At 35.2% G+C, this 23,324-nt stretch overlaps 1 protein-coding gene and 1 long non-coding RNA gene across 7 annotated transcripts in view; one reads left to right on the top strand and one right to left on the bottom strand.

Moving 5' to 3' along the window:
• Positions 1-23,324, top strand: part of LOC119771874 (protocadherin-9) — a 235,323-nt gene that overhangs the window by 172,116 nt on the left and 39,883 nt on the right. The window lies entirely within an intron of this gene.
• On the bottom strand, positions 10,312-10,979 carry LOC119771875. Its single transcript, XR_005279198.1, has 2 exons — positions 10,893-10,979; positions 10,312-10,421 (listed from the first exon to the last, which is right to left on the bottom strand). It is a non-coding gene; the product is annotated as an uncharacterized LOC119771875 (long non-coding RNA).

Here is a 23,324-nt window from a genome sequence, read left to right as displayed (position 1 = left end):
ATTTGCATAAAAAAAGCCTTAATTGGTTGTATTTGTTTCAGATTAGACATGATCTCTGTCCTAGTAAAATGGATTTTGTTAGTTACTGTTGTTTGCCTATCGGAAAAACCTTAGCTGTGACAGCAATGGTCTTTGATCACTGACCTGTTTCTTGGCACAATAATGATTTCATGTCTTTTCAATGAGGGATGTGTTATCTGCTCTGGCACTAGTGAATATATGAACTCAGATGTCCAAAGTTAACTAGTTTTCAGTTACTGTCTCTCAGACTTAATACGCCACAGACTCATTTTTGTGCTAAGGGTATAATTTAACTTTATCTATTCTCAAAGGAAAATTTTAATATCTAATAGATATTTGACATTTATATGGAAAGATAGGTAATGAGTCTGTTTACACAGTACTGAAAATATTCCAACTTAATAAATGATTTTTAATGCAGAGGTCAACAATGGGGTCTTGCACCCTTTTAGATTACAATGCTACTGTCTGTTGTCTGAAAGAATAAAGATAGAAATAAAATCTTTACCTTCCTTCAATACAATAAATGGAACTTTGTAAATAACTTAATGGGAAACTAGCGAAAAGTGATCCTCACAAAAGTTGCAGCTTTTTTCTGAATTGACACCACATGGGTGAGAGCTGATAGAGTAAGAATTCATTGTTCTTTATGGCTTAAAACAAAATGATGACCTCTATTTTTGTAAACTAAACAAACATAGGAAACACAAAAAACAGAGTAATAAATATAATAAATCTGTTGATCAGAAGAGTCAATGTAATGACAAAGACAAATATGCTATAATCAAAAATGCATTGATCAAGATGATCATGGTTTTATTTTTGTGTTTTTTTATTTTAATAGTTATTGAAAGATTCTTTGCAACAGTATAACAACAACTAATAAAAAGATCATTTGTTTTGCAAGAGAATAAATCCGGACTCAGTGTTTATTTTATAAAATGGAAATATAATAGTCAAGCAACTTGCTACAGCATATTCTACATAAACCACATTAGGTATTAAAAACACGCATATGCAAAAAAGCTTAATTAAATTCAGTGAAACCAATGTCCTATGAATCAAACATACATAATAGAAAATCAGTTTGTTCCAGTCTAGCTTTAAGATTTTAAATTTTCCAAAGCAGTGTTGTGCAATTATTCTTATATGAATATTTATTTATAATAATAATTGGAAATTATAAGTAATCATTTATCACTTTAATCATATTTCATCCACAATGAATATATATTTTATAATTTTCTGTGTTTTCTGTGTTAGAAAGCTTCCAGCCTTTAATTAATATAATTTTCATATATTTGAAGTAACAATTATCAACTCAGTTTACCAGCAAATGTGGGGATTCAAACAGTTTGGCCTAAGTTTTATACAGCCACTAGTAAATATTAACAATTTGAATTTAAAATTGCAATTGGTAATCATTAATCAAACCACAATGAATGTATCTATATACTGGATCTGTTAAAATAATTATTAAGCTCTACATTTTAGAGACAGCAAGTCACTTCTGCTAAAATGTATTAAAATATTTACTAAATGTATCTAATAATTGTATTGTTAATAATAGTTTATTAATGCATTTATTAGAAAATGGTTGACCAGACAGCTGCAGTCTGTTGAGAATGCTGCTGCCTGTGTCCTCATTAAAACTAAGAAAGTGAAGCTCATCACCCCAGTTCTAAAGTCAATACTCTCTGTATCTCAGAGGATAGACTTTAAGATACATTATGTCAGTCTATAAATCATTGAAAGGCATTGCACAAAAAAATAACTGATTTATTGTCAGTGTAAATCTACCAAGCAGACCTTTCAGGTCTTCTAGCTTAAATGTGCTCTCTATTCCCAAAACCAGAACCAAACATGCAGAAGCAGCTTTTGGTTCTTATGCTTCACTAATTTAGAATAAACTCACAGAGAACTACATAATTACAGTAGTTACATTGTCAGTTCAAATTTTCTTTCATTTTTAAGCAGTCATTTGATCTTACTTTACTTGTTCAATGTATTCTCTTTGATTCTTTGAGTTTCTTTTATGCCACTGCAAAGTACTCATCTTCCTATTCTCATGTATAGCACTTAGAATTTAATTTTGCAAGCAAGATGGATCGTCTCAAGATTTGTGATTTCTCAAACTAAAATCTAAAAAAAAAATCAAATAGATTAGTCTCGATACAGAAATTTGTTGGACCAATGAAAAGCAGTGACATGTAAGGGTGTGCAAAATAATCGTCATGACGATGCATCGTAGTTCTAATTTTTGTGATCTACTGCATCGATTCTTGAAGGCAAGAATCAATTATTAAAAAAAAAAGCCAAATCAAGTGGAATACAACTTCCAGTCCAGCAGATGTTAGTGCGGATGTGTTGACGCCCACTGCCTTGTGTCACAAGCATGTCCAGCCGCGGGATACTGCGACGAGTCATATGAAATAAAACATGGAGGACACTATGAAAATTCGCCCCGTGGCTCCATCACATTTCAAGTCAGATGCTTGGATGCATTCTGGTTTTACAAACAAAGAAGATAAAAAACAGTTTCTTACAGTGTTCAGTGAAAATATTGCAATGCATCGCAATATTTCAAGTATCATGATGCATAATGATAGAATCGCATCGTAGCATGTGAATCGTGATTCTAATCGAATCGTGACTTCTTTGCCAATACCCACACCTAGTGACATGTGTGACTTCAACACATGAACCAGAGGTGGAATGTTGAAGCAAAACATAGATGGCTGCTCCGGTTTTAGCTGGAATACCTGTTTCTGATCTGAACCATCAGCTCATTTACGCATGTGCAACCAGTTATACATCGGGTCGCCCTGGATTTCAAAAAAAGTAGTAAGCATACTAAAATGTAATGCGTTTAATGTTAATAATGTTTTTCCTGAGAAAATAAATGTATTAAAATCATGTATTTATCACTAGTCTCTGCTGGAAATGGGATCCCATACTACTTTTTGAGTTTTATTTTTTCCTTCGATGTTAGTCTTATGGTATATAGTGCATAATCTATAGAGAGAAAACAACTAAAATGCAGATAAAAATTGTTTAATCATTTTTGGCCAGACTGCTCTGAGCATGTCCGATGATGACGTCAGAGAAACAGTTTGATGGAGGAAATGTAAAAAAAATCTAATTGTCTCAAAAAAGTCATAAAAAAGTTTTAAGGATGCAGGATAGCGTTATTTTTTGATTTAAAGATAAAAATAAGTACTTTTAGTACCATAATTACATTATTTAAGGCGACCTGAATAAATATCTGCTTGTACATGCGTAAATGTTAATGCCTATTGTATGGCTCTTGCTTCCGGTATGGATCTGGTAGTGACAATACACTCTATTTTGTAAAAAAAAAAAAACAGGCAGGGAGTCGAACGGGTGAAAAGCTTAAGATGAGCAAGCATTGATTAGGCCAAGTGCACACAGAAATGAAATGACATGAAACTGCGAGTGTGCACAGAAATGAACCGAGCGTGCGCAAAAACGGAGTGGAGCGAGAGCACAGCTGCTGGAGCAGCACCACAACTGTTCCACCTTTACTACACCCAATCTGAAATCAAACTAAAAGACTCGACATTTGAAGCCGATAAAATGATTGAGATCTTTATTTCCACTTGATAAATGGATTCATCAAAAATATTATTTTATCTAATCCCAACATTTAAACTAAACTACGTTACAAAATTATAAAGTGATTATGGATTATTATTAATATAATTGATATTATTTTTGAAAGTAGGCAGACAGGAAATGGAACCAGAGACACGGAGCAAAAGTCAACAGACAGGGATTCGAACCTGCAACAGTCGCATCAAAGACCAAAGCCTTCTCACATGGGTCACACACTGAACCTCTGAAACACAGCCTCACACTTCTAAATCATTTTTACTGAAACATATATTGAAACACCTGCATGTGTAAAGAACCCATCCTGTTACAAACATAAACTTTCACTTTTCCCTCTTGACTCATGAGGAACGTCAAATCAGCCTATCAGCATCGAACAGCCAGCTTCACGAGTGCACTCCTGCTCCATAGACCCTCTAAGGGGTTTAACCTCGCTGGAAGTTACATGTTTTGGGCGTGTTATCCAATCAGTGCTGTACTTTCTCTCTGCTTACTTTAACAGACGGAGGCTAAAACCTCAACAGTGACAGAGACAGGAAAATAAACCAGTGCAGAATAAACGCTGAATAATGCACTACATACTCATGAGATCAGGTGCATTTTAGCACCTATTTAATTCAAGTTAATTACTAAATTTATTAAGTTTGACAAGCATATTTTACCAATAATTTAAAAAACTTCACAGGATTTAGCCTGCGTAGTATTCAATAAGATATCACCACTGTGCTCAAGGCAAGATGACTTTTCCTACGTCGTAAAACAAAAACAAAAGAAAGTATCCGATCTTCTTTACTGTTGTGCTTTTCTATTTATTTTTACTTTAGAAAATATTGTTGCAGGCCACAAATACTGAACAGATTTAAATGAAGCCACTATAACAGCCATCAGCACCACATACTGTATAATGTGTTCACTTTTGCATGCATCAGGAAATATAATAGACCAATGGATATTAGAATGGTTTTTACCAAAAAAAATGTATAGAAAAAACGTTTTAACATTCTTAAAATAATCCTATTTTCTTACAGACTGTAGTAAACATAATTAAAGGAACTTGAAAGGATTTTCTTACAGCGTGGCTATGACCTGCTCATAAAGCAGACCGTTCATCTTTCAGTAGTTCTGGCTTATACATGTATGCCTGAATCTGCTTTTATGTTCTGACAACAGCTTTGATTTCCCTTCACCATGTCATATCAATATGAATCCTTTTGGTGTGCTATACTGAATTACTACTGTTATGCTGCTTCTTAACCATAGGGAGCCATTATGCTACTATTCTTGCTTCTTGGTCTGCTTTCTTGCTACACTGTAAAATAAAACCAATTTAAATGCTACTTTACATTACTTTAATTTTCTATCAAGAATTTGCTTCATATTTCCCTCTGTCATAGCAAAACTTGCAAGTTACAGCTGGATGGTGTATTAAAAGACATGCACTGGGGTTTTTTCTGTAAAACTTTTTTTCATTGCGGGACTAGTATTACCACACCCTCTGTTTCACCATTCCTCCCACTGTGACCCACTGTGTTGCATGAAGAGTCACTAAGATGCCAATCTGTTGCAGTTGAGAAAATAAACTCAGCACACTCCGGGGAAATAAGAGTTCATCAGCCCTAACACAGCATTGGAAATGCTGTTCAACAAAAGTTTAGTGACTAAGAATACAAAGTTTTTCTGCATTGTGGCTGTTGGTCCCAATCCTATTAATTTATTTTTTCGTTATTAATCTTTATGTCTTTTTGGTATCATGTCCCCTTAGAAGACATTATGCTTACATTTTGTGAAAATGACAAGAACAACTAAACAGTCCTATACCATTGTGGATTTAATTTTCCACACTAATGCGAAGAATTGACTTGAATTAGAATTTTCTATCATCTAATACAACAGATGACGTAAACCACAAAAGGAGAGATTACTCTGTCATCAGATGCTGAAAGTCTTCAAGGTTCATTGTGTGTCCCTTTGCAATCACAGAGTAGAGTAATTCTCACATAATGAAGCCATTATAAAACCAATAAATGACCACTCCATATGTTATAGCACCTTAGATATCCAAGGTTATATAACTCAGTGAACAATCCTGCTTTGTCTTGGTCTGCAAACTGACCTTTTACTTGCTAAAATAGTACAAATAAGCATTGTAACCAACAATGCTTGAAAGACAGTGGGTTGTCATTTTCTTAAGACCACATACAAGACAACTCACCAATTCATTGGGCAGCATGTACAGTACAGTCCCTGCTTGCTCTGCCTGTACTTCTTTAACCTTTACGCTCTTACGTCCCTTTATTTAAAACAACCTGACACACTATAGCCATTGAGTCTGTTTGGTCTGGCAGTTTGTTTACTCTGAAATCATGTTTGATCTCATAAGTATTGGTAAGATTTCCCATCTGACAGCTAAATGTACCAGGTGAAACCAGTCTTTGTGTAGAGTGCTGCACTTGCTGATTAGCTGAAAAAACAACCAAAACTGTTCATACAATTTTAAATTGTATGAACAGTCTCCTACAGTAAAGTAGAGAAATTTTAGGAGTAGTGAGCAGGTCTTTAGGGAGCCTAAAAATAGTCTAAAGCAGAGAAGAAGGCAGATTGAATAAAACAGTTAAAATAAATAATAACATAAATTAATATATGTCAAAGATCAATAATAGCTCCAGAGGACTAAAAGTAAAATATGAATTTATATTTAATTAAATTTCATTTGCTGAATTTAATGGTACATACATTCACTTGTAAAAACAGTTTATTGGGTGGTGTAATTTAATTATGTAGTTATTTGTTTAGTACTAATTTCTACTAATTATTGCAGGATTTTTCTTCTACATTTAAAATATAAAATAAAAATAATATTCTGACAGAGAAAAAAATGCTGCAACAAAGGATTGTGAGTGGGCTTAAATTATGGGCTTCTGGTGTGTACATTTCTCTGGGACACGATTAAGAGTTGCATTTTCATACATTATTTGTTCAATTCTTGGAAAATAAGTTGTGAGTTGAAAAATCTTGACTTAAGTTGAGCAAAAAAGATACAAGTATACTGCAGCGATTTGATGAACTACTGAAGTGGAAGAATGCACTTAGTGTCACAGACAAATGCATTTGAATTTGAAGTTTTCCACTACACATGAAAACCATTGCCATGTCATCATAGTAAAGCAAAGCCTAGATTATCTCTGTGCTTACGCTAAATCAAGTAAAATAAAAAAAGAATTTATGCCAAAACCAAATGTCGGTGAGGTGGAGATAAGAGTAAAGCTTTTGCTACTAATTAAATATTTAGTTTGACAGAATTGATACAACCTTGCTTCTTATGCCTTAGCTGCATTTTTGTCTGTCAGTGCAACATGCACAAACTGTCTTAGCATAAACAATTTCTCTGATTATCTATTTGTCAAAAGTTGTCAAAATATATTTTTACCTTACACTAAAACCTTTCCATAATTGAACAAATGGTGGAATGCTGCATTCAGAAAAACTGCCATAAGTCTTCAGCACAATCAGTGAGCAAGAGAGGAGTGTATATTTTACATGCTGTATCTTACAATCAATTTTAAGACACATTATATGAGCTGTCTAAACAAAACATGTTTATTCAGTATCATGGAATATTCACAAAGGGCAATAAAAGACAGGAAGATAAAGATCCAAAATTAAATTTAACTGACTTACAAATATATCTTGTGTATTATGGACTGTCTTAGTGTTAAGATGATCCATTTGTTTCATCTTTAAACACCATAATCTCTTAACATATGAGGTTTTTTTTGCAGCCTTACTGTAAGTCTTACATTGTGGATACATTGTGCTCCCCATAGCTGTATGGTTTTAATGAAAGACATATTTCTAAGTAAATACATATTCTATGCATTTTATGAATTTTTTATTGCGGAAAAATAGGGCAATTTGAGGCTCACTCGTTTGAATACACATAACACACAACTGGGCTTGAACACTCGCCAACAGCTTTGTTGTTCCTGTGGTACAGATGCCCAGCAATTGACTATTCAGGATAAACAAATACCAGCCTACAACTCAGCTTGGCAACCATCCGGCCACCTTAGTCACAGACAGCCTGTGATCTCTTTTAGATAACATTAGATAGCAGCTACAGATCTGCTCACTGTAGCGACCTATACAGTACCACTATACATACAGTGTCTCATATCATTACTTTAGGAAAGGCAAGTTTATTTGCATAGCACAATTCAGTACAAAGTTCCAAAATTCAAAGTTCTTTACATGAATTAAACATTGAAATAGTGGGGATATAAAAGCAGAATTATAGCAAGTAAAGAATAAAACACAATAAAACAGTTAGACCACAATCTTAACTAAAACTTTACAGTATTGTTTAAGACAAACTGGCATTTTTTAATTGCCGTGACTTACTGTTGTACATATTATTCACCTAAAGGATTAACTTAAAGTAAGTTTTACTTACTAAAAATGTAAGTTATGTTTTGGGGGCTTAAGGGGGGAATTTAGAGTGATGATATAAGAATATACACAATTCTAAATATCTTTAAACCCAGTTTTGCTGTGCTTGAGAAACCGGCTGTGTGTTCCCTCTGATACCTAAATCCCACTGTGTGAAGAGGAAGTAGCAGGGTAGAGTAGGGCCCCTGACCAAGCCTGTGGGTGGGTGGCATGGATTCATAAATCAGGGAGCAGTGTTAATCTCTCTCAGGTATTGGAAAGCCAGCCCTCAGTAAATATGTTGCCCCAGGATACAATGGGGTTTAAAGGATTTCTGTCTCCAAAGAGAAATTAGGCAGGAGCTTCAGAAGTGAGCTAAATAGAAATGCTTGCTGGAGCATACAGAGAGCACTGGGTGCTGCTGTCAGCTAGTAAACATTGTCTGAGAGTAGCCTCAGTCATTATTGTTGCAGTTGCTGCCAACATCCAGGGTGAGCAGATGGGTGGGCTAATGAAAAGCATCTTCTATGCCAATGATTAATCACAATAGGTAGGAAAAAATCTAAGAAAAGTCAGGTCTCAATGTTTGGAATGAGAACATTTTCTTTTATTTGAAAAAAATCTAATTACAGTATCATTGAAAAATATCTTATTCGGGTTGTTCCTTTTAATTATTTAAAGAAAAGGAGCATTGCAATAAATTCAGCTCTGGGCTCTTTTATATCTATAAGGGTACATGATGCTTCATTACCTTCAGTTCACTCCTTGTGAAATTTCCCCAAATTTTTAAATAAAGTTTGCAGTGTTCTGTAATCCTGACATAGCTCCTGTCCCTGTGGTGCACCTACCAAACCCCTTCTTTCCACCCAACTGTCTATGAATATCACACTTGTTTGAATAACTCATATATATACTCAATTTTTTATAGGCAGTGCATTATGGGTTTTCATTATCTGTTATCAACAATCTTTAGAAATAGATGCTTGGTTTATTTCAATCCATGTGTATGACATGGAATGATGGAAGGATAGCCTAGAATCCCACATAAGTGACTCAGACAATTCAATAGGGCTAATCAACACAGCATTGAGAATCAAATGTTTAAAATGTTATCGATTTATAATTTGGCATTAGAATAGTAATCTACCAAAAAATAATGTTAATCTTCCTTTTTGATTTGTATTGTGAATTAACTTGAGCAGAATACTAAATGTGCTTCTAAACTAGTTTTAGAAACTAATTTGAACTCTTTCCAAATTACAAGATAAAAAATTGATGTTGAAGGAATGAAATGAGATTTGCTCTTTAAAGGTTTGTTGATGGCTTTAAAAAAGTATTCAAATTTGCAATGTGCACAAGTATGGTACGTGCTAACTTCAGTCAAAAAGTGTGAAGGTGAGAACTTCTGGGTAAATGTCGTTGCTACCTCTGGAGACCCTGTGTCCACCTCCGAGGACATTGCATGTTTGCCTCTCTGCCTCTAATACTTTCTTTTTTCAACTTTAACTATGGGGCCAAAATGGTAGCTTTAATATTTGCAAATGTGTGTGGAGAGTTGTGTGTCTGTATCTCGATTTGTGTGTGTGCAGTGGGATTTGAAAATGTGTAAATAAATCTATAAATGTGTGAGGAGATTTGTGTGTCTGTACAACAATCTGCAAATGTGTAAAACTACTTGTGTGTAATCCGTTTTGCTAATGTGTAAAAAATCCACAAATCTGTATTCAGATCTGCAAATGTGTACTGAGATTTGCAAATGTGTACTGAGACTTGAAAATGTGTAGATCAATCTGTAAGCACACACAGAGACACTTGTGTCTGAAGTATTTTCGCTTCAAGACCCAGAAATACAGACAAATCATTGGTTACAAGTCAAGCGGTTTTTCGGTTGGCTCTCTTTACACACGTGATTTTTGCTACTCTTCTGCCGCGTGAGATGCACAAATGCGTAGAAGGATTTGTATGTGTATTTTCGCGATTTGTAACCCCTTGCGCAGGCTCGCAGGCTCACATGCTGCCCTGACCGCAGGCTCACAGAGCCTCTCTGCTGCGACAGTTCAGCACAACTTGCTTCACATACAGCCACATACCACCACTTGGCGGTATTGTACAGTACGTGACGTTACTGGGGTCCTAGGGGTTGTACCTGCTAAGTTGAGAGCAATGGAATCCCGTCAGCTTTCTGTAAGTATATTTCTTTAATTTTTTCTATAGTTTGCATTAGTAAAACTGTTTCTTCTTCTTCTGCTTCTGTTTTATGGCGGTTGGCAAGCAACTTTATGATGTGCATTACCACCATCTACTTCAGTGGAGTGTGGATCGGGATGCTATGTATTTTCCCACTGAAAAATAAAAATAAATAATAACAATATTTACATAAATAAACTTATATCCTTTCTATCAATTTCGTTTTTTCAAGATTGTTTATCAAATTACAAAAATAATCATAAGTAGATTTCCCCCCCCCAAAATATCTTGTATATTTAACTGTAATTTATTTTCTTGTAACCAACTTAATAATTCCCTTCTCTCCATAGAATATTTATAACAAAACAACAAAACATGCTCCATCGTCTCCCCTTGATAACAAAAACCACAACCTCCTGTTCCCATTCTAAATAAGTTTCCATTTAACCCTGTGTTTCCGAAACTTAATCTAGATATAACCTCTTTTTTATTCCTTTCCGTTCTCCTCATTTCACCAATTTTCCTTTGAATACCATAAAGCCACCTTCCAGTTCTATGCTCTTCCCACAGCTTCTGCCATCTTTCCGTAACCTTTTGTTTAATAATAGATTAAATTTTTTCCTTACTGAATGGTATCAATATATCATCCTTGTCACGTCAACTCCCGCAGCGGAGGAAAAAAAAGGTAGAGGCTGTTTGTGAGCCTGTGAGCCTGCGAGCCTACGGTCAGGGCAGCATGTGAGCCTGCGAGCCTGCGCAAGGGGTTACAAATCGCGAAAATACACATACAAATCCTTCTACGCATTTGTGCATCTCACGCGGCAGAAGAGTAGCAAAAATCACGTGTGTAAAGAGAGCCAACCGAAAAACCGCTTGACTTGTAACCAATGATTTGTCTGTATTTCTGGGTCTTGAAGTGAAAATACTTCAGACACAAGTGTCTCTGTGTGTGCTTACAGATTGATCTACACATTTGCAAGTCTCAGTACACATTTGCAGATCTGAATACAGATTTGTGGATTTTTTACACATTTGCAAATCTCAGTACACATTTGCAGATCTGAATACAGATTTGTGGATTTTTTACACATTTGCAAATCTCAGTACACATTTGCAGATCTGAATACAGATTTGTGGATTTTTTACACATTTGCAAAACGGATTACACACAAGTAGTTTTACACATTTGCAGATTGTTGTACAGACACACAAATCTCCTCACACATTTACAGATTTATTTACACATTTTCAAATCCCACTGCACACACACAAATCGAGATACAGACACACAACTCTCCACACACATTTGCAAATATTAAAGCTACCATTTTGGCCCCATATTTAACCCACTGGCCTCATTAGTAGCATCCTCTGGTGGTAACATAACAATACTACACTCATTTGAATGAAAGCAAGATGGTGGGGATCCAGTGTAAAATTTGTTCCAACAACAACTCTTGTAACAAAAATGGCCAAAGTAAAAATCATAATAATATTTTATCTTTAAAACCAGTGTTTTTATGCACAATTACAACTTTAGCTTCAAAAGACATGCATATTTGAAAAAAAAAAAAAAAAAAAAAAAAACAGTAGCAAAGCACAATGTCGGTAAAAAAAAAGTAAAGGACATCAGAGCTTTATTTCGTTATTGACTGTGTCATGTGGATTGATGAATGTGGGAACATTTATTTTATTTATTTAAGATTACAGATATAAATGGTTATTTAAAGTTATACTTGATTGCATATTTTGATTTGATGAATATAGAAATATTTAAAACTGTTTAAATTGTTCTTGCAAGAAGTAAATTTTTCAACCAAAAAATTAGTTTGCAAGCTACATTAGCCACCTAACTTTGGTATAGATTTGGATCTGAATTTATGATTAATTTTAACATTACAAGAAAACTTACATTGTCAAAAGCAGAACAACTGCTTATGGCAATTGTAGAAAACTCTGAGGATGAAGATTTATGATCCAATTGTGGATAAACATATTACTGATATGGACCTCTTGCATTTGGAACAATCAAATGGAAGATTCTTAAGATGAGTATTTTCCAACAGATTCACCTGAAGAGGATTCTGATGATTAATCACTGCCTGATGCAACAGAAGCTGATCACTTCAGAGCCCAATAAAGAACCTGCAAAGGTTCTTTACTGGGCTTGGGTTATATATATATACAGTGTTGTGCCTGAACGCGTTCATTGAACGAAAGTTCATGAACTCGTTCATATTTTGGGCGAACGTGAACTGAACGTACTGCATTATTGCCTGATGAACATTATTGTGAACTCGTTCATTCTGGTGTCTGTGAACAGCACGCTCTCTCAGTTCAACTCCGTTCAATAGGTTGCCAAATTTCTATAGAGTCCTCCAGGCGAAACCCCGGCTAAATCACACCGTAAACATGTAGCGGGAAAAACACCCAATCTGGCAACACCAGCTACCAGCGTCGTAGCCTACAGCCGCGTGCGTCATCAAAACAAAATGCAGCGTGGAAGCCACAGCAGCGTGGAGGCGACAAAGCAGCAGTATGATCACTTAAAACAGGTTTATGACCAGGTGGTCGGTGAGGATGATGGCAACAAGTTTGCCCGCCGGCTTTCAGTAAAAAAATCCGCACTTCAGTAACCTTAAATTCCTACGTCAGCCTGGTCCCTCAGTTTGTGTTAGTAAAATCTTCTTGAGCGGAGGTCTTCAACAGGGGATCCGCGACCCCTAGGGGGTCTACGGAGGTACTGCATGAGGGTCTGCATGGTTAGTTGATATTTGTATATTCCCCCCCTGCAATTTTTTCCCCCACTAATTGAAATGTCTTTAAATACTCATTAACATGAAATCAACACACTGTAGTAAACAGATAAATGGAGACAAAAGATGTCTTTCAGTCATCAATGCACACATTCAGCGACACACAGGAGCTCTTTCAAGCTGGGCACCGTCTCCTTCACAACAACCAGGAATCAGAATCAGAAAAACTTGAATAATCCCAGGGAGAAATTAATTTCTTTACATTACTCCATCTGTAATAGAGTGACTATAGGACACAATTCATACAATATATATAGTTAGGGGGTCCCCGCTCCATCTCGCCATCAGTTTGGGGGTTCTTGGTCTGGAAAACATAGAAGACCCCTGTTCTTGAGGGTTTTACTATCCATGTAACTTGTTTGTTAAACCTGCCTGGTATAATTTTCCAGGATTCCAGTATTCCTTTTTAGTATGTATTGAAATGGAATTTCAAATGGAAAAAATTATAAAAAAAAAAAAAAAAAACATTTGCACCTTAAAGACTACTTTCCTATTTTTCTTTTAATAATTACTCATAAAAAAGACCATTCAAGCAGCACATTTTTCCTGATGTTTTTGAGAATATACTGTAGGGGTGAAAGCTGCAGCTGCTACTAGTGTGAAGTGAATGGACAGCAACAAAGCGTTAAAGCAACAATGGGGAAATGCTGTCCCTTCAATGCTAATGTAAACCCTGGTTGGATAAGGATTCAAAACTGGATATGAAGATGAAATCTGACGCACAGTTTCAGAGTTACAACTGATAAAATAATTGCTGTCTGTGGTTCTACAGTAGGCTATGATGTAATTGAGCAATATATGAAAAAAAAAAAAAAAAAGAACTATGAACTAGTTCATTTTTTGGTTTTGAATTATGAACTATGAACTGAACTAGTTCATTTTAAAATGTGTGAACTGAACTTTGAACTAGTTCACGTAGAAAGAGAACTTTCCCAACACTGTATATATATATATATATATATATATATATATATATATATATATATATATATATATATATATATATATATATCGATAGAGTTCACCATATCAAATACTGAACAATATTACATTTCTATTTTCTTGCCTTAATGCTTCAACAGTCAAGTCACTTTTTTAGTCCATAAACACCCCAATGATTTGATGCTGGGATATTAAATATTAAAGCTGCTAAATACAGCTGTATCTTCAAAATCCAAATCCACCAATAATAAGTCAGTTGCATTGTCCTTGCTTTGGATTTGGTATTAGGGAAAAATCCATTGTTTTAGAAAAGTCATCACCATTCAGCTAACAGCGAGGTTTGAAATAAAGGGTTATGATATTAATTACTATATATTTTGTATTTTATTTTACATCTTGGATTCATCCAAATATTTCTATTATTGGATGAAGCTTGTGGAGTCTGGTCTAAAGACCAAGATGATTTTGGCGAATACCAAGGGATCTATAGCTGGCTTTGGCAGATTTCACACATCAATGTATGTTGATAGTTTTATATATTCATCCAAATATTTCTAATATTGGATGAAGCTTGTGGAGTCTGGTCTAAAGACCAAGATGATTTTGGCCAATACCAAGGCATCTATAGCTGGCTTTGGCAGATTTCACACATCAATGTATGTTGATAGTTTTATATATTCATCCAAATATTTCTATTATTGGATGAAGCTTGTGGAGTCTGGTCTAAAGACCAAGATGATTTTGGCCAATACCAAGGCATCTATGGCTGGCTTTGGCAGATTTCACACATCAATGTATGTTGATAGTTTTATATATTCATCCAAATATTTCTAATATTGGATGAAGCTTGTGGAGTCTGGTCTAAAGACCAAGATGATTTTGGCCAATACCAAGGCATCTATGGCTGGCTTTGGCAGATTTTACACATCAATAGTATGTTGATAGTTTTATATATCAGTCTTTAACAATCAGACCTTGAGTAATCCGTGTAGTGTTTGAGGTCAGAAAATCAATAAATGATGTGCAAAGAAGGATGCCCAGATGTGTCTTTTAGCTGCATTTTTACTATACTTGAGTTATGATATTAAATAAATGTTCATTTCAGAGCTGATTTAGCTTGAAGCATTCTGATCACATTATTTCTAGTGGAAAAACTAGAAACTACATACAACAGAAGTTGACATAATCAGGTGATACAGGACATGAATTATCCCCATAAAAAAATGTATAAACAGATCTTTGTAGATTTTATATTCTAAGTGTATTTGAATTCATGTGCATTATGTTTTTTTTTTTTTTTTGCTTGTTTTGAAGACACTTCCTTCTGTTGATGAGCTGTTCTTTTATTTAATGTAAAGTACCTGTCCTGGGCAAGCCACACCAAGATCTTGCTATTAGATTTGGAATTCACTGAACAGGAATACCAAACTTAGTAGGATCAGGATACATTTGCCCACTTTGTATACAACCTGCTTGGGAGCAAAGGCCCCTGGTCGCCTTAACATGTGGTCCATGGACAACTTCCAGATGAGTTTGCTTCAAACCCTGAAACCCAAGTAGTACTTGATTGCACTGAGATATGCTGTCAGACACCATTGGCTCTCCTTTTGCAGAGTGAGGTGTCCTACTCTTCACTTAAGGCAATGATCAACATGATGCCACAAGGTGTCATCACATTTCTTTGTCCCCTTTTAAATGGATCCAGAAATCTTCAAACAATCAGGCTTTGTCTAAGTAGTAGAGCCAGACATGGCAAAAAATGGTTGACAAGGGCTGACAATCTGTCTTTCTGCAAACTGTATAGGCTAGCCTTCCTCTCAGAGGAAAATCAGATGAGCCCCCAAGACGTTTGTGGGACTCTATCAATTATCCTGCTGAGCGTCCATGTAGTACGCTGCATCAAGAGCTTTTTTACCATTTACTCATGGTCTCTATGTGTATGATCATTAATGAGCTCTTCAGTCTGGCATGTTACCTGGTAAATTACCAGAGTGGGCTCCTTGTGAGCACATGGCCATTTTAAAGAGGTTGATAGAATATCAAAAATTAAGTTCTCCGACAGGTATTTAAATTGTATATATTTAAGGGACGAAATGGTCATACTTAATATGAGATAGCACCAGAGATGGGAAGTAATGAAGTACAAATACTTTATTACTGTACTCAAGTAGATTTTTCTGATATTTTTACTTTACTTTACTACTTATTTTTATGGCAACTTTTTACTTCTACTCCTTACATTTTTACACAAATATCTGTACTTTCTACTCCTTACATTTTAAAAAATTGGCTCGTTACTTTAGTTTTGAATCATTTCAATGGAGTTACCGTTATTATTTTTCACGTCATCAATACCAAATTCAATCTAATTGGATGGGAATCTACGTTGCATTTGACGCACCACTACAAGATGAATCGACAGATTCGGCGGTATTCATTCGCGGCAAATCATTGCAGCTTGGTGGCGGTGGCGTTAGCATAGTAGCACGGACGACGAGATGATTGAAAATGAACACAACGGAGATCTAGTCCTATTGGCAGACATCCATTTAAAATGTAGGCAACGGCATGAAAAAAGTGGTTTCTACTTTTACTTTTATACCTTAAGTAAATTTACAAGCGTTTACTTTGTTACTTTTACTTGAGTAAAGAAGTTTAATCAGTACTTCCACTTTTACCAGAGTATTTTTTAACACAAGTATCTGTACTTTTACTCAAGTACGGAAAGTGAGTACTTTTGCCATCTCTGGATAGCACAGGAAGGGTCAAGGACTGGTTATTTATGTTTAAAGATTCATCTCTGAAGGTGGCATTGATGCTTTTCTGCATTTTTCCGCAATCAATAAAGCACTGTCACTTAATAAAATCCTCATCCGCCAGGTTGAGTTGAACAGACATTTAACTTTCAAGCAGAAAAAAGCTCCTCCTATTTGATGATGCATGGAAGCATGTTGAAAAGTTAAGGGCGGACAACTGACATTGAAATGTATAATCACATTCAGTATAAATGCACAAAAGAACCTCTAGATCTAAGTTATGTTTTTTTTTTTATCTTAGTAAGTACCAAACAATTTGTTGTGTATATGTTCTTATATTTTGAAGAAAAGTTATGGACATATTCCATTTGAATGCAGAGTTTGCTGTTTAACACTGCCAGTACTCTTATCACTCATTCATCTATTGTTCTAATATCATTGCCAAAGTTGGCTGGCATTCATACAACAAAACTTAGGCCAAAAGTTATTTGATCAAAAATTTATTAACAAAAAAGAATTTGATTACACATCAATGCTTTTCACAGGTTGATCATAGGGATCAAAATATGACCTAATCTTTCATGATTGTAGGTGAATCTTGCAAATAATGATTTTCATCAAGCTAATAACAGACAACCTGGGCATCCTTTTTAATAAGACTATCATATGGCAACAAAGTCTTTTCTATCAGAGCTTTTTCAGATCTGCTGTAATACTGGCTGCTACTACCCACCACCATTAGAAAAATACTTTTTAAAGACATGTGAATGATATAATAATATACAATAATTAATTTTCCTTTTGGATATTTGAAATAGCTTTTAATTTAATGTTAAACTACTTAAAATATAACAGGTTTTTAAAATATATATAGTTTATAATGCTAAGTAGTGTTTTGACTTTTATGCAGACAATATGATCCTACTTTCCTAATGCTTGAAAAGAAAAAAAATAATACTGAGGTAGCAACTTGAAATAGGTTATTACAGCATTAAGCATTAAGAATCCCCTCTGACCGGTCTCCTTAAATATACCACCATGAAACTTCTTACAATGAAAGCAGTATCTTCAGTGAAAGCTACAACTTAACCCTGGTGAACTGATCTGAGCTAGTGAGTGATTGGGATTAATCCACCAATGCGTACTTTGAGTGGGACTCAAAGCGATACACCAGAGAAAACCATGACAAAGTAAGGGATGTACTGAGAAAGAGCCTCCTGTCAAACTGAAAAACGTGTTGACGTTCAACTGTCACAGTGATGAATCCCTTCAGACTCAGTTGAGATTGTGTTCTGATGCACATGCGTGTGTGAGAATGCAAAGGCAGACGGGTTAATGCACCAGTCTGTGTTTTCTTGTTTTACCTACATTGTGGGATGTTTTGTAAAATATCATTCATTTTGGGGGACTTACAGGTATATATGGGGACAAACTGGTCCCTATAATTTCTTAGACTTAGACAAACTTTACTTTCATTTTGTATAGAATAAGAGTATACAAAACGAAATTTCTATTCATATAGCTTTTCAACAGTGAATGAGCAGTTTAGCAGTGAAATGAGCATTTCCATTTATAAAGTGCAGCAGGGATCAAAGTGTAAACAGTGTAGGAAAAAAGAGAACCATTTAAACACATGGTTCAAAGGGCATTAATATGGAAGATTGAGAGAAGTGCAAAAATAAATAAATGAATATGGTGCAAAATGCAGTAGAACACTGAGTTGAGTTCTATTTAAAGGGATTTAAAAATCCGCCATGTAGTGCAAATCTGATGTTTACAAGTGTGATGCAGTCTTGATATGTGACTTCATTAGAGTTTCAACAGTTAAACAGTCTTATGGCGGAAAACAAGATGTTGCAGAACCTGTCGTCCTGCATCAGATGCTGTGAAGAACAGTCCATGGTGGGGGTGTGAGGGGGTCACTAATAATGTTACCATCTCTCTTCTTTGAGTTGGGTTTAGGTTTAGGACTAAGCTGTGAATTCAGTTTAGGTTAGGGTTAGGTATATGCAGTTGTCTAGTTGGAAGCATACATAGGCTAACTAATATAGTCTATTAACCTAAAGCAATATGCAAGATATGGTTGCTACATGTCAGGTATGCCGCTCATTGGCTGTGATCAAAGCACCTTACAGTAGAACTGCAGTCAGTCCTTGGACTGGCATGGCTACATATTTAGGGTCAAATGCAGAGGACTAATTTCCCACTGGCATCAGCTTCATAATCATGGTAGTCCACTTCTTTGATTTTATTTATTTTGCTCAGGCTACTCATAAGCCCACAGCCCGCCAAATGTTGAAACAGCAATTTTATTGCTATTACTGTTAATTTATAGTAGAAATTTTACACATTCAGTAATAGAATGTCACACAGGATGGTCATTTAAGAAGGGGAAAGATTTTTAAGATGTTTTTAAGAAGGCAGATGCCATCCCCCCCTGAGCTCGAGTACTGGGTATGTGTTGGTAATGGTTAAGGATAGGGTGAGGGTCTGGGTTAGGCCATATAAAATGTATGTTAATCAAGGAAGGAAATGTCCCCTTAAATCATTGTTTGTGTCGTCGCCACTGGAATAGTGAAAACATACTTTTGTGGGTGTGTGTGTGTTTTGGTTGTTTGAAGGGCAAATTTCTTAAAGAAGCATATGGTGTTTAGTGAAAAAAATAAAAAAAATAACCAGGCATTGCGCTGATGCCTTGTGGTTAATTGCAGAAATTTTCCAATTTGGAACTAAGTCTTATACTGAGAACACCAGCAGATGTTTGGAAGGCCTCAGGTAAATGAAAGGTTGAATTACAAAAATGTGTTTCCCAGGAGCAGAATACAGGTTTAACTTGTAAGTCAAATGATGAGCATTTTTTTCTGCCTTGTAAAATTAGATGGTAAAATTACCAGACTATTAAATCTGCCAGGGGTATGAATAATTATGGAATCAACTGTATTTTCTTCTAACAGCAGCTTGTGTGAGGTTAAAAATATATTGATAAAAACTAAGACCTTCATTGTCTAGTTTAAAACCAAATAGGAGATCAAATGACAAAGACTCAGGTTAGAGATGTATTTTTGTCAACAATTAAAAAAAAATTCTTAGTTCAATCTGAAAAACTCACAAGGAAAGAAAATACAATTAGATTACTTTAGTCTTTGGCACGCAGACCTCAGCAAGGGACATTAGTGCTTAATTTGCTTTGATATGCATAAACAGGAGTAAAGTATAGGCATGTTTCCCCCTTGGCCTGAAACTAGTGTTGGAGTGGAGAGGATGAAGTTGGTGAGTCCATGACTGCTGGCTGGTGAGACTGTTTGCTTGAGCTGTATGGAGAGATCCAGTAGACTGTTTGAGCTACTAGTGACCTACTTCACTCAAGGACCTGGAAGATGGAAGTCCAGCTTGAATAACACAGGTTGCAAGAACCTGTCCATGATGAGCAAGCATGAAGCGACAGTGGAGAGGAAAACTCCCCTTTGGGAAGAATCCTCTGGCAGAACCAGGCTCAAAAGGGCTGTCTTCTGCCGGACCAGTTGAGATGAGTCAGGGAACACAGTAAGAGTCCAGGAGGAATGACACTCTGATGAAGCTTTAGCTAAGAAGGTGGAGGAGGGGGATGGAGGTGGGTTGAATCTGGGTTATCTGAATCCGAGTCCGACATAGCCACTGCCTGCACTTTGGGTAGCAGACTGAAATACTGTTAGGAGACCTTTTATGAGGAACTCAGGATGCTGATTGACCCTTGACGAAGGCGGATTAAGGTACTGTAAGTAATAGTTTCTTCAGTTGAACTTACGCCTTGGCTCCATTGAGTAAAAAGTTTAACTGAATATGACTGTACCTGTTTGGCTGTGACTCCATCCATATCAGCTGTTCTGCTGCCATCAACACCTTTGTTTATAGATGTTCGAGATCGGCCTGTTTTTCAGTGTAGTCCTGTTTCTCTGACTGTGACTGGCTGGATGTGTTCTCTTTGTCCTCTGGCGTGGGAGCTGGCTCGGAGCTCGTCTGCCTGGCTGTGTGTTTCCTGGATGGGGCCGCCTTTTATAGTTGGATTTTGTATCTCTGCTTCTGTCTCTTTAAACCCCAGTCGGCCTTGGCAGATGGCCGCTCACACTGAGCCTGGTTCTGCTAGAGGTTTCTTCCTGTTAGAAGGGAGTTTTTCCTCTCCACTGTCGTTACAAGCATGCTTATTGTGAGAGATTGCATTTGAGTCAATGAGTCGCTGCAATCAACTGGTTTTCCTTAGATAGAAAACTTTTAGTCAATTTGACTGTATGATTTGGTGAACTGTAGGGTGCCTTGAGATGACAAGTTGTGAATTGGCGCTATATAAATAAACTGAATTGAATTGAAGCTGAATATTAGGCTGAGAATGTTTTAGGTTCTCGCCAAAAAATATTTTAGTTTTTATTGGCTTCTTGTGATCTCTTTCTTGGTTGTTATGGTAACCCATAATCATGTGGTAAGAGGGAGTGATTTAAAATCTGAAAGAAAAAAAAAAACAATCCTTGAGCTGCTGCATTTTTAGATGCAAAGCAAAACAATCAAGGGAGCAAGATTTTTATAGATCTCAGTAGAAATGCATATCTGCACAACAGAGGAAAACATGTGGACAAGCATAATTTTTACCAGCCTGAGAAGGCTGTGTGTGTTTTATGTTTTCTAAATGCATAATTGCGAATCTATACACATGTAAGTCTCCTAAACATTTCCGTCAGCCTCACCCAGTAATGGTGTTACTTGATCTTTTGCTGTGGTGTTAAGACACTTTGTCGGCACCAATCAGGATGCAGTCACCTCAACATGCTAAATTATTACAAGGCAGATGACTTTGCTATATTTTCCCAATTAATTTAGCTTACTTTTATCTGGGAACCTAACTGTATCCTATTAAATGTACAGACAATGTGAAAATGTATGTCAAAGATGGTTCTGTTGACTGTATGCAGAAAAAAAAGGAAAAATTTGATGGTGATACAACAAAAATCATTATTATTCTATTCCTTATTATAAGCAGCACGCAATAACATTTGTCCCAAAACACAAGGCATGTATATTATGGTAGCATGAGCAACATAGTATTTGGATTTATGAAATTCACAAGATTTCTAGATATTTTAACCAACCCATATATTTATGTATATATATATATGTATATATATATATATATATATATATATATATATATATATATATATATATATATATATATATATATATATATATATATATATATATATATATATATATATATATATATATATATATATATATATATATAAATAACAAAAATGAACACAACAGCTTGAAAATGATCTGTGTACACTTTGGCAGCTGTTCAGAGCCTAAACTACATTCAAAAGTAGTATTTACTAATTATTGTTCATTACTTTTATATACCCACAAAAAGTGATTTTTACTTTCATTTCCATTTAAAATGCAGACTGAGGGGTATAAGCTCTAAAGGTTTTGAAACTCCATTAGGTCTTATTTTTAATGCATGTAATTGTCAGATATACATGGATAAGATCTAAGATATTTTTACTTTTCTTTTACAAGAGAAGTTTAAAATTTTTTTCATGTTTTATTGACATACTTTCCCTTACTATATTTCCATGCACTACAGTACTATGTGCTATAGATTGATGTGACTGATTCAGTACTGCATAATGAAATGGATTCGCACATTCTGCCATGCTTGAATTTACACACATAATGAATATGCAATTTTTACTCATGCAATTTCGTCCTTTTAAAGCAAAAAAAGACTGACATTTAAAAGAGAAACTACAGCCTAAAGATATAAGTAGGTATCACTCTTATTTCTTATAGAATTTTGAACAGATAACCTTGTCAAACCTCAGCACATTACTCATCTAGAAACAAGCATTTACACACATGGAAAAAAGTGTTTGATGAAATAATAACCCACAATTGTCACAGAAATAACTTGAATCTGACCAAAGTAATTATAAATAAAAGTTTCAAGAAATATTTTCAATTTATACTGTTAGAGCACCATTTAAAAGCGGTTTCTGACTTTCATTTGTTTATTTTCATGGAATTGTTATTTATTATGACTTTTGTCAGATTCAAAGTATTTCTGTGACCACTGGGAATTTTTCCTTATTTAAAAGAGAGATACCAACATATATTATGTATTAGGGGCATGTTGTTACATTATTGTTTCTTTTTTATTTTAACATATACATTTAGATTGGTTTGGAAACACCAGTGAGATTTCTTTTTCAATCTGCTTTTCGAGTGGAAACGTAGGGTCTATGCATGTGATAAATAAAACCTTACCTGTTTTTTTTCTTCTGTAGAAATCTTATGATTAATATTAAAGTGCCCTACATTTTTTTTAAGTAAATCCCTTCTGCAGATTGAGTCGGACAGCAACCATTATTAATTACAGAATGTGAAAACATTTTAGGGAGCATAAGAGAAAATCGTAAATCAAACATCATGAGATTCAGGTTTACTTTATAGATACTGCCAAATTTATTACTGTACATGGCATGTGAAGGTAAGCTCAAATTTTTTTGTTTGT

This window comes from Cyprinodon tularosa, unplaced genomic scaffold, assembly GCF_016077235.1.
Source record: "Cyprinodon tularosa strain WSP-4 unplaced genomic scaffold, ASM1607723v1 ctg691, whole genome shotgun sequence".
NCBI lineage: Eukaryota > Metazoa > Chordata > Actinopteri > Cyprinodontiformes > Cyprinodontidae > Cyprinodon > Cyprinodon tularosa.
This window is presented reverse-complemented; position numbering and strand designations above follow the sequence as displayed.